The sequence below is a fragment of the Chenopodium album genome, chromosome 26, assembly GCF_948465745.1.
Source record: "Chenopodium album chromosome 26, dcCheAlbu1.1, whole genome shotgun sequence".
In the NCBI taxonomy this organism is placed as follows: Eukaryota; Viridiplantae; Streptophyta; class Magnoliopsida; order Caryophyllales; family Amaranthaceae; genus Chenopodium; species Chenopodium album.
This window is the reverse complement of record NC_137859.1, coordinates 17830700-17847336: the sequence shown is the minus strand read 5'-3', so window position 1 is coordinate 17847336 and position 16637 is coordinate 17830700.

Genomic DNA, 16637 nt, shown 5'->3' with positions numbered 1-16637 from the left:
TGGGATTTGATCACTAACTATCCTAGGAGTAGGAGAAGAAGATGAAGATGCTACAACTAAGGACTTAGAAGACTCGATATGGAGAGACTCTAATTCAGATTCTGACTCAGACGACTCTTCGAAAATTGGTCCTTGTCCCGTGGTTACTGAAATCTTCCTTCCATTTGTAGTGACGACTCTCACCGTCTTGTGCCATCCACGCTCTTGATCTTCTACAGGAGTAATAAGCTTGGAGGGATCGAAATTTTCACTTTGGAGAATTGCTTGGATAAGCGATGAATTATCCTCCACGTGCTTTGGTTCGTTCTTTTCCCTTCCAAAGAAGAGTCTCATGACGTTAAAATCAAAACAAGGAGGTGCTTTTTCCTTATATATTGGAGCTGGGATCTCGTCTAGGAAGCAACAATCCAGGAAGATTTCGAATCCAGGCTGCCTTATACCATTCACAACAAAGGGTGCGGGAAATTCATGACAAGGGTAATCCTCTCCTTCTCTTATAAATTGCCCATTTAAAGTAAGAGGATATTGGTCCATGGGTATTTCCTTTTTTTGTATGCGGGCATTTCTTCGTGCCTTTAATTTTTCTTGGGCCCATTTGAAGTCTTCGCGAGTTGGTTCGAAGCCAAGTCCGAAAGTATCTAGTTTAGGAAGGCCAGGAAAAACCATGTGTTTAGCTATTCCCTTTTTCTTTCCTAGAGTCATTCCGGGAAAGTGTCCTTGTTTTCTTAGGATAGCATTCGTCACCATGTTTGAGTGGAGGTCATAATGAAGAGGGGTCCTTTCGTCTTCCTTTATTAAGGAGACCTCTTTGCTAAAGCCCCACAAATCTTCGTCATTTTCATCATGTTCCACATTAATTAGTGGATTCTCTATTGTTTTGATCCTCATAGGTGAAGCATCAATAGTGATTGGAATGCCTCCCACTATAGCCTTTACTTGTTGATGGAGAGATGAAGGGACGGCCTTTAGATCATGGAGCCAAGGGCGTCCTAATAGCAGGTTGAAAGAAGCTTTGATATCTACTACTTGAAATGTAGTGGCATGTTCAATTGCGCCTGCTGTTATATTCATAGTGATTGTCCCTAATGCCTGTCGTCGTGAATTATCATAGGCTCTTATTCCCTGGGTCGATGGGGATAAATCCTCATCTCTTATTCCCAGCATCCTGGTGGTTCTAAGTGGGCATACGTTAATTGCTGAACCGTTATCGACGAGGGTCATAGGGATATTCATTCTTTTGCATATGATCGTGAGGTTTAGAGCCTTATTGTGTTTTTTACCTTCCGGGGGTAGATCTTTATCTGAAAAAGTGACTAGATTAATTGGACTTGGGAGATCACTCGTGAGGAAGTTTGCAAGTCCCTCAGGAGTAGTGTCCGAATCAATGCCCACTTTAGCCAATGCATCCATAACTGCTATTCTATGTTCTCGAGACGTGGCTAAGAGTTTCCATACGTTCATCTCTACCTTAGTCTTTTTTAACTGCTTGACAACATCGTTGTCTTCTATGATAGGTATGGGAATTTGCTGGATAGACGGTGTGGGTTGCGTTGAAATGGGAGGTTGTACTCTCCCGGACCTAGTGAGGACATCTATAGGTGAATCTTCCTCATCCCAAATGTCACTTACTGGATATATTGTTGATAGAGGAGTTTCTTCAATGTCTTTGAGGTAAACATCCTCGTCGTCACTGTCCCATACTCCGTTTATTGTGGCATCCTGTGGGAGTTGAACTAGCTTTTTCTCATCAATCAAACGTTGAACCAAATCTTTGAATTTAAAGCACTGTTCTATTGTATGTCCCCCTGATTGATGATACGCACAATAGTATTTGTCTGTCCTTTTCAGCGATTCAAATGGTCTTGGCTCGAGGGGTTGGACTTTTCCACTCTCGAAGAGCATTTTAAACATGTTTGTGTATGACATCCCAATTGGAGTGTATTTCTTAGTGCTCTTTTTAGGGGTGTCAATTACTTGGAAAGAAAAAGGTTTCTTTCTCTTAAGCAATTCATTTTGCTCTTTTATAGCTTCGAAGGTTTGCGACATAAACTTTTTCAATTCCGAAAGTACTAATGTTAATGCCACTACTTCCTGTTTAGTCGCGTATTCTTGACCGAAGGATTCGAGAGCATCTTCGAAGATTTCTTCTTCAATAGTCTCGATAGGCTCTATGAGGCTAGATGGATCCTCTTGGTTTTCTTCGTCGGAAATAGCCAAAGAATCTGATAGTGGTGCAGTATTGATGCTTGGCTTCTTACTTGCAGGGGGTAATGGGAGCTTGTTACTATCAATCAAGTCTTGAATGGCTTCCTTTAACCTCCAACAATTTTCTGTAGGATGTCCTCTACCCTGGTGATATTTGCAATGTGCATTTGGGTTCCAGCTAGCCGTTCTCCTTTCGACAGGTGGATCTCCAAATGGTCCAATAGGAGTTATGAGACCTTTTGCATGTAAACGATCGAACGCGGTGTCATAACTCATACCAATAGGAGTATAGTTCTTCCTAAATGGTTTCTTTTGCCCTTGATTATTGTTCATTGCTAGTACTTCATTAAGAGGAAAAGTATTAACATTATTTGAGTGGGTAGATTTAGATGAAGAAGGATTGTCGTTCTTCTTATTTTTCCAGCCACTACTTGAGTTGTTACTAGTAATTTTTTGTTTAGTGAGGTCATCCTCAATGTTAATTCCAATATCATATACTGCTTTGAATGTGTTTAGGTTGCTTTGGTATTTTAGATGCTTGGAATATTTTTCTTGGAGGTTCTTAATGAACATCCTAACGGATTCCTTCTCACTAGGCACTTTAACCATTTTTGCAGTGGTTTCCCTCCATTTATTAAAGAAGGAGGTAAAACCCTCATTTTCTTTTTGTTTTAGCATTTCTAATTCTCTGTGATCGGTTTCAACTTGTATATTGCATTTGTACCTTTCAATGAAAGCGGTCACAATAGATTCCCAACTAGAGGTCTTTTCTTTATCAAGTGAAAAGTACCACTGTTGACATACAGCTTCTAAGGACAATGAGAATACAGAATGGAAAGCTTTCCTATCTATCCCCTTAATACCCATTACAGTTTCGAAAGCCCTTAAATGAAAGTAAGGATTATCCATAGCCTTGAACTTAGGGATGTCGTTGGGATTGAATTTTTGTGGAAGGAGATCCTTATCCACCGAGACCCCTTGAGAGCTAATCTCTTGAAATCTGAAATCATTGGATAGCTTGCCCAAACTTTCCTGGATTAGGTCCATTTGTTTCTGTTTCTCAGGGTTATTAATTTGCAGTGATAGGTTTTGCAGCATCTCAGCCAAGTTGGCTACCTGTCCCCTGACTTCATTAAGTTCTTCTTGACTAGCCATTGCCTTCTTAGCCTTCCTTTTCCTACCGATTGGTTTGTCGAAAAGTAAGACTTGAACAAAAGTGTTGTCCTTGATTAAACGCCCTTCCTTTCTTGACCACGCGCTGTAATTTAAACCATATTTGTTTTAAATATTTGACTCTAATTGACTTGACTTTATGTTTGAAATATTAAAAAAAATGATGGGGTACTAAAATGGAGGATTAATATCCGACTTACCCCCCCCCAAAAAAAAATGACGGAAAACACGCATTCAAGACTCTCTAATCATGGTTATAACGTGACAAACATGTTATGTGTGTGCTTTATGTGTATGTGAGTGACATGCATTGACTACTAGTGTGTGACCATGAGACTTTTTAATGCCTAAATTCAGTTAAAGACTTGAGCATGGTTTAAACAACTAATAAACTGATTAATTCGATTAGCAGATCCATTAATTAGACTCATCGTGATGACTCGAGTAAGAAAACTGGACTGTCGCCAAAACAACAGAACTGTCGCCACTGTTTAGAGCCTGTCGCCAGGCGACAGACACTAAACTGCAGCGCCACAGTCCAAACTTCTGCGCCATTGCTGGAACATTAATCTGGACTGTTTCCAGTAATTTTACTCTAAATGGACATGCCTAAAGTCGTACTAAGTCGAATTGATTAAATTATTAGCCTTTAATTAATTCAAGATTAATTAATTAATTATTTAGACAAAGTCCTTTAAGTCATTAGTCAATTTATTAGTCTTGAACACAAGTCAAACAAACGGTTAGCGCACATATAATATATACACGCAAAAAGTACACATAGTTCACATAGTCACAAGATGAGTTTGCAACCTAACCATGGCTCTAGTTCTCTAAAGTTCGAGGATATGGGTTAAGTCAAAAAAGGTCCATGGTTAAGAATCCACATGCATTGCACACAAGCCTGCCAAGAGGGTTGGAGCGAATGGACAAGATTCCGCGAGTGCGGTATGAGACCGGACTCGACGCCATGGTTGGATGGATTCACAAAACTTACACGTCCCCAAATCTGAGCTTTGCACAAAATAGTGGAATACTCCATTGGGCAGGCGAAGCAGGAACCCCCAGAGGGTTATATCCATATGTAGAACACATATGGGTTTCAGAAAAGTGAGAAAACGACTCAATCAATAAGCAAAATCGAGCCAACAACACTAGAAAAGGTCAAAGCAAGAAGACAGAACCCTGGTTCGGTATTGGAAGAACTTGGCGCCAGACTACAGGGACTGTCGCCACAAAAAAGTCCCTGTCGCCAGGCGACAGAACTGTCGCCAGGCGACAGAACTGTCGCCAGGCGACAGAAACTTTTTACGGGCGACAAGCCCTGTTTTCTAGACGCTAGTTCCTACATGCCTTGGCAAGTTTCTGTGTTCTTCGAATTTTCCAGTTTTCGTATTATCTTTTCGATTCTAGTCATGAAAGATATTTCCCAAATTTCCTACGTGTAAAATTCCTATGGATTGACTCATGGGGTGCTCCCATGAGGACCTTTTAATGCATATGACAATAATGTTAATCAAATCACGCACATGAAATACTTAGAATTTTTCGAGTCTCATCCGCTCATTCTAAATAATTGCCAAAATTTAATAAATTTCAGGAATATAAATAGAAATTCTCCCTAGTGGAGTCGCCAAAAAACTGTAGGGAATATTTCAAGCATTATGATAACCCCAAACTTGAACCCCACTGTGATCATACACTAAAGTACGGTGGCGTTCCAAAGGGAAAGACAAAGAGCAAAAAGAGTCGCCAACAAGTTTTAAGGAACTTGTACCCAAAAGACAATCCAAAAGGACCATCAACTACTCCATAAGGTCTTGAACCAAACAGGGTCCGGGGATGAGGGTACGAATCCAATCTACAAAAGAAAGGACCCGCCCTATAAAATAGGCCTCTACTTTGTTCTGCTCGTATTCATGCGCGCTTTTCGAATAACATACAAACATTATATTGATCCTAACCCTGTTTAATCTATGTTGGTTGAATATTAATGCACAAATAATACTATTATTGGCGATCACTTGAATTAAAATCACATTAGCCTAAACCAAATTATTAATTATCTTATTAAGCGTAATTTCAAGTACAAATTCCCTTTAAACCTGCATAAAAGGCGTGATCAAGCAATAACAATAATATATCAAGCAACATAATAATAAACAATGATGATAATAACGATGATAATAGCATGATAAGGCATAATAAAGCTTAATAATAATAGCAAGATCCTAGGCATGATACTAATAAGATTAAGAACAAATCCTAGCATGTCACTAGACAATAAAGGTCAAAGCTTTAACCTAACATGGTACTAACATGCTAACATGATACTAGAAAGCATAAAATAACATCCTAACATGATACTAGGAATTATAAACAATAATAAACATGCTTTCTACATTGTGAAAGAAATAGGGAGTAAGCTAATCTACTTACTTTGAAGCCTCGTACCTCTTTCTAATAACAAAATACACAAGTTAGTAAAATTCAATGAAAATAATAAACAACAATTAAAGAATTAATTTGAAAATCAAATTAAACAAAGTTTAGACTAGTTTTGGACCAAACCCTCAGAAAATATCAAACCTTGCACGTCTAGGGCGAAGGCAACTTCGAACTTGGCTAGATGACTCTAAGTCTAATGTATGCGGAATATTGTTTGTAAAAAGTTAGTTTAGAAAGAGAGAGAGAGAAAGCATATATTGCTCAAGAGAGAAAAGAGAGAATTAAGGAAGAGTTAATGAGAATTGATAGTAGTTGATAATTGATGATTGATGATTCTGAAAACAGGAATCCAGACGCTATTTATAACGAAAATAATCCAGAAAAACACGGAATTTGATAAGGAATAAAACTCCACGCTGTCGCCAGGACTGGACTCTGTCGCAAGGCGACAGGGTCTGTCGCGCGGCGACAGAGTCTGTCGCGCGGCGACAGACTTGTCGTCTGGCGACAGCCTGTATAAGCGCGTTTTTTATCTTTACACAGAATCCGATCTTTAATCAACTTGATCTACGGAATCCGTACAGAAGATGAAATACGTATTTAAGATAATAAAATAATATTTTATTCCAAATAAAAAAACCTTTAAAGATAATTAATTATTAATCCTATCAATATTAGAATTAAAAAGAACTTTCTAGAAACTTCTAGAAAACTATAATTAATCCAAATAACTTTAGGAATGATAATTAATATTGGGCCCTCCTCTAGATCATTGGGCCGTATTAAAATAGAACTCCGGGCCCAGTTTAGTATTTTGGCCATAACTTCCTCAATATTCATCGGAATTGGGCTTATAATATATTGTTGGAAAGATCTTTTCAAGTCCCATCCAACTACACAATTATTGGACCCTTATCATGGACCAAAATAAACTGAAATGGACATTTTCAAATAAATAAAGCCATTTTCAAAAACAGAGAGAAAAGAAATTAATTAAAACTAAACCGCGACACTTGACTTTCGAACCACTTTCACCTAATTCGATTATGTTTCGACGTACAAGGTATTCATCACTGGGTTTGGTTTTGGGGAGACACAAATGGGTGTCTACACTCACTAAGTTCATTTCCACCAGTGTTGGTACTGCTTCCTCCTGCCATATTTCTTCTCCTAAATTAAAAGAGTCAGGTTCTAAATTAAATGTGGTTTAGGTTAGCTCCCAAGTCATTCACTCGCTAAGTTTAGAATTATTAAACTTGCACAATTCTTTTGTAGCTAATAAATTTTCAATTGGATTTACCAAATTCAAAGTTCATAGCTTTATCAATTAATTATTGATTGCTTACCAACCAAGCATTTAATAAAGCATCACAAAAATAAATAAAATAGTCCCCGTTAACCCTCGATATTTGAGACTAGAATTTAATTTGCTGGAATATGGTTTGTAGAATTGGAATGGCAATATAAGTTAAAATTATTGGGAGATGGAGTGATTGCTGTAATTGAAATAATTAAATTAATAGGAAGTAGTAAGGAAAGAAAAGTGGAATTTTATTGATATGAATAATGAATAAATACTGGAATATAAATGATTATAATCACTAGCAAGTGTTCATAGGATCACTAAATGTTTGTGGCAATACCACTTATTACCTAGAATGCAAATAATAAGGATACCAAAAATCAACTGAGAGTCCTAATAAAAGAAATTATAATAATCAGTCCTTTCGAACGTTGTCCCTTTTGTCAGTAGATTGCTTATAACTCGAAGGATCGAAATCATTGTCCTTAGAATCCTCCATCGGTTCAGGTGACTCAGGTTCAGGTTCTACTTGGACGAATTCTCCCTCCTCTTCTTCGTCTGATGATATGTCGATTATAATTGGAGTTGGAGGTGGGTTAGGATCGGATATCTCCATCATTGAACTGTCCCCCTCTTGTTGCTCTCCATTTTCCGCTTGGTTACCCCCTGATGATGCAGAAGAGGAACTTTCTGGTTGTTGATTTAAAGGTGGGTTGTTCCCTACTGGGTTTTCATAGTAGTAGTTAGGGTAGGGAAGATTTAAACGCTGATAGTGAGCTCTTTCCACCCTTACAATGTAGTTAGTTAAATAAACATAATCGGGGTACCACTGGCCATAATAATTTTTGTACTTGTAGTAGTTTGGAACATCTCCTTGAAGGTAAAAGTCAGCAAATTTTTCCTTGATAGCAATATAAGGAGGCACCTCTGGCAGACAGTGTACAATCATTGCTGAGATACGATCAGGGGTCTCAAATATTTTATCCCGCAAGACATCACTCCTATAAGAACAATAATATCTGATTTTCTCTACGAAGTCATAGGGGTGCTCATCGTTTTTCTTTATTAATGACCCCATTTGTGTATACTTACTAGGAAAGTTACACATCCTGTAGTGGAAAAAGGCTTAGAAAGAATTCCCTTCCCCAAAGAAACAAAATAGATAATACAATTTGTGCAAAAATTTAAGTTTGGTGTTCAATCATACAATTTGAATAATTCCCACAAAACAATACATATATTTCATGCTTCAATCAACAAACATTTAATCATACAACATGCTTGAACACCCTAAAATAAAATTAATGCACGCAGGTGTTTTGGGGTTTTTTGTACGTACCCGAACGGAGGGTGTGTACGTCCCTCGGGAGACAGATCCGCAATGCAACACTCGAGCGGCCCGGACACCTGCAAAACAACGGACCCCAGGGGGCCGGAGGTCCGCCTTCGATGATCAAGTCAGTGACCGAAATAATGTATTTTAGAGAGAGAAAGTAGAGAGAAGAGAGAGTAATCGTGGGGGGCATGGCCCTTGGAGAGAGAATTGGATCCCCTGAAACTGATGTAAAGATCAGTATTTATAGAGCATTGGGATATGTGCCTCTTAGGTTATTTAACCTATGTAGATTGGCTTTCCCATCATTTTACGGTTTCTAGGGTTGTGGGCTTAGAGCCCATTTTCACCCTTCTATCATTAAGTGACATGTGTCATGCTCTAATTGGCTCATTGAGCGCTGAGCTTGCGGACAGGTGTCGAGGTGGCATTGGTCCACATATAGAGGGTATTTTTACCCCAAACATTAGCCCCTCGAAAGGGGTAATTTCTCTTTTAAGAGGAGTTACTCCTTTCGAAATCAAGGCTTTATTATCCGCTTGTTCAAAAGCTCTATGGGTGGCATATGTCTAGTTCAACAAAAGAGAGGTTTGATTAACTTCGAAAATTTGATACCTTAAAGGGTATGATATTTTCTAAGTTAATCAATCATAATAATGATTGCCACCTGAACTAGACAGATGACGACTTTTATTTCTTTTAGCCCCACTATGGTGGTGATATGACCTTTGGGTGACATAGAATATTTTGAGACGTTTGACATCCCATAAGGCAGGAGGCAAATGGCCGCCTGGGGGCAGGAGGCAAATGGCCGCCTGACTATTCACAGGGCAGGAGGCAAATGGCCGCCTGACTTTTCATAGGGCAGGAAGCGAATGCCGCCTGGGGCAGGAGGCAAATGGCTGCCTGACTTTTCATAGGGCAGGAGGCAAATGGCCGCCTGACTTTTAACAGGGCAGGAGGCAAATGGCCGCCTGACTTTTCACAGGGTAGGAGGCAAATGGCCGCCTGACTTTTCATAGGGCAAGAAGCGAATGCCGCCTAGGGGCAGGAGCCAAATGGCCGTCTGACTTTTCATAGGGCAGGAGGCAAATGGCCGCCTGACTTTTCACAGGCAAGAGGCAAATGGCCGCCTGGGGGCAGGAGGCAAATGGCCGCCTGACTTTTCATAGGGCAGGAGGCAAATGGCCGCCTCACTTTTCACAGGGCAAGAGGCAAATGGCCGCCTGACTTTTCATAGGGTAGGAAGCGAATGCTGCCTGGGGGCAGGAGGCAAATGGCCGTCTGACTTTTCATAGGGCAGGAGGCAAATGGCCGCCTGACTTTTCACAGGGCAGGAGGCAAATGGCCGCCTGGGGTGTTTGTAATCCGATTATACTTTTAATGTCCTTTTACCCCATTGGGAGGACTTGTATAATTTCAAAAGGTTATCTAAGTTAGAACTTCGGTCGGTCACCGGCTGATGTCTTTTGGACATCCGGTTGTAGAAACTTGGTCGTTCCGTAGATTGCTCAGGTCAAACGGCTGTGGATGGCCGATTCAGCCGTCCAATTGTGGCCGCCTGCATTGGTACGTAGAGTAAGCAGGTTGGCTTCTCTCTGCGACGATTGCACCCGTAGGGGTGTCGCCGGACGCCTTTGTCCATGTTGGGACAGACGAATTTGTGAAAAAAGCAGCCATCCGGCCATTGGCCTCTTGTCTAGTTTGAGACCGGCTGTATAGCCACTAAGCGGTTTTGTGCTTAGCTTAATTATCTGGCCATTGGCCGCATGTCACTTAGACGTTGAATTTGATACTAAGTTTCAAACTTAGTTTATTATCCGGCCCTTGGCCTCACGTCTCTAGGACGTTAATTTAGTTACTAAGTTTCAAACTTAGTTTATTATCCGGCCCTTGGCCTCACGTCTCTAGGATGTTAATTTAGCTACTAAGTTTCAAACTTAGTTTATTATCCAGCCATTGGCCTCACGTCACTTGGACGTTAATTTATCATTGGAGTTTAGACGATCCGTCAGATTATATTAAAATTTAATCAATGAATCAATAATAAAAATTATAACAATAATAATGAAGACTATCATTACTATATTAATGCATTAATATTATCGGAGGGAATACAATCATATTATAAGGTTACCTCCAATATTCAAATGCTTGGTGCGTCATTGAATTGCTTTGAAAGCTTAAGAATCGGAGCCGGAGACATCGCAAGATCCTTATTGTAGTGCCATGCGGCATTTTTCATTTCATGCCGCCTGCTTTGAACTTAATTTTCCGCCTGTGCTAGCTTATACACGCTTGAACACAAGTTCTCGAAGGTTGGTCGGCTTTGAGATGTCAAGCGACTGAGCTTGAAGAATGATTTTGATCATTGATTACAAAGGCGGTTATTTTGCATAATAATGATGAACATAGTAGCCCCTGCTCACATAAGAGAACGCATCCAAATTGGGTTTAGAGCCGTTTGAGTGCAGCCGGGCTTAATTGAGACAAGAAGCAGCCCACAGCCGAGATGGATAGATGAGCAGAGCAGCCCCTACATTCGGTAGGTGCGGCTGCTCTCTCAAGGTGAGCTTCTTTGCATCAGATTGACACAAAACCCGGGTATGAAACGAGTCGATTTCAGCGAAATTGCGTTTCTAGCCATTAAAGCCATCCCCAAACAAATTTCTCCTAGTTCCGACCACTTCGCCCCCTCCACTACCGCCGTTTCCGCCTCTTCAATTTTTCTTTTCTTCGAACCCCTTTTTGCTGCTGCCTCTCTTCGATGCTCGTCAGCAGGTCGGTTGGAGGTTACCGTCGATTGAGGTGGTTCAACCTCCATTAGCGAATTTTGGGTTGATTTGGGGTGTTGGATCGGTGATATGTCCATGGGTGAAATTTGGGTATTGGAAAAGGCTTCAATATTGGTCAATAAGGTTGGAGTAGGTGAGATATTAATTTGGTTTCGTTCCATTAGAATAAGTGACGGTGGAGGAGGGGGGGTTAATACTTTTGGCAGTAAAGGATTTTAGGAGATTAGAAGCTTAACTTTTTCTTTCCTCTAAATACTACTTTAATTTATTAATTGGAAGGTCAATGGATATTTAACAACAACATAATAGAATGATAGAATTTTGAAGATCAAATTAAAAGTTGTTAGCTAATTTTGAGAATACGAGATAAATTCTCCGGAAGGATAAATTTTTTTTAAAAAACTGAATATATTAATTAACTGATTAGAGTTAATTTATATCTATTGATAAATATCGAAAAAAAATTATCCTTTTGACAATACTTGGAGGAACACGGAACAAAGAAACATAGCTTGTATCTGAATCTAAATAATGTACTTCATGCCAAAAATATATGCACGTATATTTCATGCTCAAACAAAGTATAGCCAATTATTATTATTATTATTATTATTATTATTATTATTATTATTATTATTATTATTATTATTGTTATTGTTATTATTATTATTATTATTATTATTATTATTATTATTATTATTATTATTATTATTATTAATTTTATTTTTTTAATTTTATGGACATATGTTTAACACATACAATATTTGTGCACAAAACATAGTACTATACAAGCATATATCACTTATTACCTTGGGAATCAAATTTTGAGCGTTCAACTGAGTTGTATCATTCCGAGCTCCATCCGCAATTTTTCGTACTTTTCCCTACTCAAAGACTTAGTCATAATATCAGCAAATTGATTTTCGGTTTCACAAAAATCCAATTTAATCATGCCTTTTTCAACATTGTCTTTTAAAAAGTGATGTCTAATATGAATATGCTTAACTCTAGAGTGATGAACTGGATCCTTTGAAATACAAATGACACTTGTATCATCACAATAAATAGGAATGCAATTATACTTCATACCATAGTCTCTCAATTGTTGTTTGATCCAAAGTACTTGAGAACAACATGCAGCAGCTACTACATATTCTGCTTCGGCAGTAGACAAAGCTACTGTATTTTGTTTCTTAGAGCCCAAGAAACTAGACATGGTCCAAGAAACTGGACCATTCCTGAAGTACTTTTTCTGTTCACCAAATCCCCTGCATAGTCAGCATCTGCAAAACTGATGTGTGTCATAAATGGCACAAATTTGACGAGCATTTAGGTCATTTCTATTCTCTTTTCATAGCTTTCATGCTTAATAAGTGCTTAGTTTTATGCTTTGTTGCTTAGTTTTACCTTTCTTCTCTTATTTTGTAGCTTTTGTGCATTTCGTTGGTTTTCTAGCCTTTTCTTCTTTATTTGCTCTATTTTCGTGGTTGTAGGTATTGGACGAGGTTCGGGTTGTGATTTCTGTGATCCATTATGGTGGAAGAAGCTTTAGGATCAAGTTCATGGAGTTTGGGAAGCTCAAGATGCAAAGAAGTGGAAGTTCCAAGTCTTGGCTCTTCTCTTGTGCTCCCTTCAAAGGAAGTGTGTGCCCTCAATATTAAGCCTTAGCTACTGCCTACCTTATCCTCCATCACCATCATAAATCATGTGTGCACCCCTTGAGCTTGAAAAGTTGAAGAATCGAAGAAACCCAGCTGAGTGCGGCCGCACGCGCAGAATGTGCGGGCGCACACGAGGGATGTGCGGCCGCACACCATGGTTGTGCGGGCGCACATCATGGTGGTGCGGGCGCACACCCCCTGTTGTGTGGCCGCACCAACATGGGTCTTTTCCGATCGGATTTCGGCGATTTTCTCTCTCTTCTTATACCTATTTGAACCCAATTTTTGTAAGAAGTTTTCATAATAGAATTAGATCATATTCTTAGCTTAGTTGAGAGCTTCTCTCTCTAGATTTAGGGGTTAGTTTTAGGAGTAGATTTTAGAGAGAGAAAGTGAGGAATTTCAATGGTGATTGAGAGATTGAAGATCCAATGGTGACAATTGTATTGGAGATCTACTCTATTATCAATGAGCATTTCTAAACTCTATCTCATTTATTGTTTTGTTTAGTATTCATGTTTAGTTTGTTGATTTTGATTGTGTTTTGATGATTTGATGATTAATGTTTGATTATAGTAATTGTTCTTCTTTAATTGTTGATTCTTTGATTGTAGATTGTTGATTTCTTTAGTTGTTGGTTGAATTAATGATGTTGCTAGAGTAGTTGTTTGGTTAGGGATTTGGTGAAGCTTGTATAATGTAATGAATTGATGTAGATTGGGGATTTTGATGGAGTTGATGATGTGATTAAATTGGTTAATTGATTATGTACATGTGTGTGTTTGATTTAGGCTTGATCACCCTTGTTATTCACACTAGATTGCATTGTAAGTTCACATTGATACGGACCATTGATTTGTGGCTTGCATTTACACGATTGAGGTGTCTTGTGATGTTTCCTAGCTAGAGTTTATCGTAGTTGACGCTAGTTAGACCTCTAGGAGAATAGCTTGACATGCTCTTTTGGTTGCATGATTGATTTTCCCTCACATTGCTTGACTTAGTCGACTTTCCACTCCAATTTGCATTGTTCATTGCTATTATAAGTGAATCCTAATCCCTAGCTCTTATATTTGTTTGGGTTCTTCGTTTTAGTAGTTGTTAGAGTCACACTTTATCTCTTGTCTTCGACCTAGCTTAGGCATATAATTGGAAGCACTTAAGCATTACCGTTCCTTTGGGTTCGACCCTTAACTTACCTCTATACTTGTATTTAGGTTTGTTGAGTGTTTATAAATTTTGTTTGGCTTAGGGAGAATTAGCCCAACGACCTAGTTTTCCCCACGTCAAAAACCTTTAAATCGAATGCATCACTTCTACGATAAAATAATCCTAGATTGTCAGTTCCCTTAAGGTATCTTAGGATTCTTTTGACTGTAGTAAGGTGAGATTCTTTTGGATTTGATTGAAATGTAGCACATAATCCAACACTAAAAGAAATATCAGGTCGGCTTGCAGTTAAAAATAAAAAAGATCCTATCATACCTCTATATCTAGTTTGATCCACACTTGTTCCTTGTGAATCTTCATCCAGTCTAGTACCTGTTCCCATAGGAGTGTGGTTCGTTTTTACCTGATCAAGATTATACTTCTTCAGTAATTCTTTGATGTATTTTTGTTGGTGAATCATGATTCCTTTCTCACTTTATTTTATTTGCAATCCAAGAAAGAAGTTCAGTTCCCCCCATCATGCTAATCTCGAACTCTCCACTCATGAGATTAGCGAAGTACTTGCATAGACTTTCGTTAGTTGCTCCAAAAATTATATCATCCACATATATTTGAACAACTAATAAATCAGTTTCTTCAGATTTTAAAAGTAAAGTTTTGTCAATTTTTCCTCGTTGAAAATCATTTTTGAGAAGGAACTTATAGAGCCTTTCATACTAGGCTCTTGGAGCTTGTTTTAGCCCATACAGAGCCTTATCAAACATGAAAATATGATTTGGAAATAGGGGGTTTTCAAAACCAGGAGGTTGCTCTACATAAACTTCCTCCTCTAAGAAACCATTTAGAAAAGCACATTTAACATCCATTTGATAAAGTTTGAAACCCATAAAAGAAGCAAAAGCAATTAAAATTCGTATGGCTTCTAACCTTGCAACTGGAGCGAAAGTTTCCTCGTAATCGATTCCTTCTTGTTGATTGTACCCCTTGACAACTAGCCTGGCCTTGTTTCTTACAATTGTTCCACATTTATCCAGCTTGTTCCTAAATACCTACTTGAGTCCGATTACTTTCTTGTTTGGCTTCGGCTCAAGGTGCTATACCTTGTTTATTTCAATTCATTAAGTTCATCTTGCATGGCAATAATCCAATCAGCATCCTTCAGAGCCTCTTCATGATTCCTTGGCTCAATTATGGATAGGAAGGCTTGAAAGGTACAGAAGTTCCTCATTTGCAATCTTATCTGAATACCTCTGCCAATATCACTTATTTTGAGATCTGTGGGATGAGACCCTTGATATTTGAATGGCTTCGGTTGAAATTCTCTTGCTGGAACTCCTATATGAGGATTTGCTGTTTCAAAAGCTTCAGTTACTTCAGCTGCTTCTATAGTTTCTTCATTTCCACCACCTAGTTCCTCATTAACCTCCTCGTTCTCATTGTCAGGTACAATAACTTCTCTTTGCTCCTATATAAAGTTTGTTGCAGTTTCTTTGCCTTGTCTCAGTTCCTCTTCATCCGGATCTTGGTTCCTTATGAGACCTATTTCAAAATCATTATCTTCACTATTCTGCACATTCATAAACATGTTAGATTCATTAAATATCACATGAATGCTTTCTTCGACACACATAGTATTTTTATTATAAACTCTATAAGCCTTGTTATTTGATGCGTAGCCAAGGAACACAACTTCATCACTTCTTTCATCAAATTCACCAATGTTCCTTTTTCCATTATTATGGACAAAGCACATGCATCCAAAAGCTCAAAAGTGAGAAATATTGGGTTTTCTTTCCTTAAACAGTTCATAAGGAGTTTTATTGATGATTGGTCTCATCATAACTCTATTGATAATATAGCATGAAGTATTGATAGCTTTAGCCCAGAAGTTCCTTGGAAGACCACTTGCAATCAGCATAGTTCTTGCCATATCTTCTATAGTCATGTTCTTCCTTTCAACAACCCCATTATTTTGAGGAGTTCTTGGGGCTGAAAAGTTATGATCCATGCCATTTTCTTTACAGAAGTCGTCAAATCTTGTATTTTCGAACTCAGTTCCATGATCTGATCAAATGTGGATAATTTGATTTCCACTTGTCTTCTGTACTCTCTTGGCAAAGGACACAAATTCATCAAAGGTTTCATCCTTGCTAGACAGAAAAATCACCCAGGTAAATCTAGAAAAATCATCAATAATAACTAGAGCATATTTTTTTCCACTTCTGCTTTGAACACGCATGGAGCCACACAAATCCATGTGAATAAGTTCCAATGGATTTGTGGTGCTGACCATGTTTTTGCTTTTAAAAGAAGACTTGACTTGCTTGCCTCTCACACATGCATCACAGATATGTTGTATGAGCAACTTGACTGAGGGAAGCCCTATGACCAAGTTCCTCGCACTAAGTTTATCCATGAGTGAGAAGCTTGCATGTCCAAAACGTCTATGCCATAATAAAGGATCATCATTAATGGCACTTAGGCATGTAAGGTTGTTCCTTGGAACAGAATTGAGATCCACAATATATGTGTTCCCTTTTCTAGTTCCT